Source organism: Alligator sinensis, unplaced genomic scaffold (genome assembly GCF_000455745.1).
Source record: "Alligator sinensis unplaced genomic scaffold, ASM45574v1 scaffold984_1, whole genome shotgun sequence".
Classification (NCBI taxonomy): domain Eukaryota; kingdom Metazoa; phylum Chordata; order Crocodylia; family Alligatoridae; genus Alligator; species Alligator sinensis.
The window spans coordinates 158,567-161,465 of NW_005842204.1; the positions used below are offsets into that span (position 1 = coordinate 158,567).

At 48.9% G+C, this 2,899-nt stretch overlaps 1 protein-coding gene across 1 annotated transcript in view; it reads right to left on the reverse strand.

The window, feature by feature from the left end:
- The window catches only part of EDEM1 (ER degradation enhancing alpha-mannosidase like protein 1), a 26,662-nt gene extending 25,330 nt beyond the window's left edge, over window positions 1–1,332 (reverse strand). The window contains exon 1 of the mRNA XM_025207693.1: window positions 1,199–1,332. The gene's annotated coding sequence lies outside the window, so the exon portion shown is untranslated. The remainder of the gene's footprint in view (window positions 1–1,198) is intronic.
- Window positions 1,333–2,899: the final 1,567 nt, after the last annotated feature.

Below are 2,899 nucleotides of genomic sequence, written 5' to 3' on the forward strand. Positions count from 1 at the left end.
CAGGGCAGCGGCCGAGCCGCGGGCCCTTTAAGAGCGGAAGGGCGAACATTTGTGACGTGCGCGCCGCCCCTTACCCTCCCCGTCCCCTTCCGGCGCCCCCTTCCCCCTGGCCCGCGGCGGGCGGCCGGGGGCCGCGAGCGCTGCGCTCATAGGTTGTTTCCGCACGTCTATCGAAGTGGGGCCCGCCCCCTTTCCTCGCAGGGCAGCCGGAATGGGTGGGGGTGGGGCGAGGCCCAGCCGGGGCTGTCGTGGCGCGTTGCGCCGTGACAAGGGAAGCTGCTAGGCAATAGGTGCGCAGCAAGGGGTGCAGGCACGGCCGTCTCCCCCCCAGCGCCTGCGCATTGCAGCCTCCACCAGCGGGTCCTCCCAGCCACTGCTCAGTGCAGGGAGAGTGGCCCCCACCTGCCGCGTCCCTGTGGGCACGGAGCCAGTCGCTCACTCTCACGGGTTCCTAGCTGCCCCTGCCCCCATCACCTTGGGGTGTCCAACAGGAGAGGCTGTGTTCAAGGCGGTACAACAAACTCCTTTGCTCCAAGGTTGCTTTACAGCAGCAGGGGAGGAGAGCAGCAGGAAAGTAGAGCAACCCCTGGCTGTTGCCGCCAGCATCAAAGGGCACTAGACTGCCCTGTTGGAGTGGAGGATAGCAACGCGGTTCCCCAGCCCAGGCCCCTGCAGCTTCTTCCCATTTCCCACTAGTTTCTGAAGGAAGGGGAAGTAGTAAGATTTGAAAACAGCAGATGCCACATGGTCAGAATTTCACTAAAAACTGTATCAGCATAGCCTTATCCCACCCGTGCAGCTCAGATAGAGCCCACATAAGTCATTTGCAGTGTCTACTTCATTGACAGTGACACATTGGCAACTGGTAGGGCGTGCACGAGCCCCCCCACCCCAACAGCCAACACTGATACTGGTAGTAGGGCTGGTGCCCCCTGGCAGGGCCACTGCTCTCACTGGCTTCTGCAGGTGCCCCTCAGATCAGTCACTCATACAGTGACATCCAGTTACCCCCAACTGTAAAAAGAGCCATTTTGAAAGTGTCCTGCCCAAGGTTGGTGGTAGGGGTAGTTGTGCATCCAGTTGCACCTTCTGTAACTACTCCAGGTCACCTCCTTTGCTCTGCAATTTTACAGCCTTTTCTCCCTTTTTGATTCCATAGTGGTTACTTACCCCCATTAACCTAAAGTTACTGTTTTACCTGATATTTAGGTTAGGCCCTCTCTCAAACCTGAAGAAGGCCAGGTTGTGCTGGGAGGAAGTGCTTTCCTCTTCAGTTCAGGAGTCCTGTTTTGTTGGGAGTCTGCTACAAGTGTCTGGTTTTGTTATTTATGTTGCAAATGTTGATTACGGCTTCTGACAGGCACCTCAAATAGAATAAGAGTAAAAAAATGTTAAGTAAAAAAGAATAAAGTAACGCCTTTTCTCTTTAGGGACACTTCTTTTACTACCATGTGTATTAAAATGTTCAGTTCGCCTGTACACTGGAATCACTCAAAATGATGAGAACTCATGCCTGTACACACACAAGTGCACCAGGTCTGCAATGTGCAAACTATTTACATTTAGAGTAACATTTTACCCCATGCCAACTAAACTCAAGCAACGTTCATGAAGCATCCAGCAGATTCTCAAACATGAACTAGTTTAATGCGAGTTAAAAGTTACTTTCTCCTAACAATCCTCTGCCAAGTTCAGTGTTGAATGGCTCCTGCCTGACGCATCTGAAAGCCAAAACCTCTGACAGAAGTTTCACTTTGACTTCTCAAAAGTTGGAGTCAGCCACAGAGATCCAAAGATAAAGAACAAATTCAAGACAGACTGATAAGAACTGAAACCACCTGCTTGCACACAACACTTTAGACAAGAACGCAAAGTATCTACATTTCATTTTGTGCATGATGAATGCTCATATTTAGTCAAAATTCTCCCATGCTCCACAAAGCCCAGTACAAATCCCTTAGATTTAGGTTTCCCAGCATTTCATGTATGCACTTACCACATGTGGAGCTAGTGTAAGACTTGGACTTGGCTGTAAAATGACAGGTGATTTGAAGGGATACAAATACATTTTACTGATTAAACAGTACACATGGTTTACAAGCAGCTAGCTTTTGACAACATGGGTAGCTTTGTTATATTTTAAAATGCGAGATCCAAAAATCAGAATTCTCACCATGATGTGCCACAATGTGCACCGAGTTCAGCAAATCCAACTTGGAGAAGCAGAGATTTCTTGTCAGTTCTGATCTTGTCTGAAGAAAGCTACAAGGGTGCAGGCACAGCATCATTACCAAAAGCTGATGCGACAACTGGCATCTGGGCAAATTGTTCCAGTACCAGTTACATTGGCACCATCAGTACCAGAAATAGAAAGCCTTATCAGCAGTACAGGAAGCCCTAGGAGCACTGCTGCAGGAGTCCCAGAATCTCACAAAGCTACTTTTGTCAACAGTAGAGATCTAACATCAAACCTCCATGGCATCACAAGGACTCTGGTGAGGCCCCGAATCATCCTTTCCCAAACAGATCTTTCTTTCAGTAGGCAATTTAGATAAAGACTTTACCTCTGTTCCATAAAATGGGGAGATAGAGATTTCTGTCTGAATGGGGAGATGGAATGATAGACAGTGCTTTGATAATGAATCCAGAGTCCAAGCAGCTGAGTCAGAGGTAGTAGCTGCTGCAAAGCACTGCTCAGAGGAAGTGGGGGAAAGACCCAGGCATTTTTAATACACATAAAAGACTATTCCTACTACTGAACTACACCTAAGCTCTAAGTACATCAAAAATTCCTATCAAGTGCAATACACTGTTCTTTTAGTTCTGCCTTGCAGCCACTGGCTGTACAAAGAAACTGGAGGTCAGGTGGCTTCACTCCACTCTATATAGTATTGGGGGG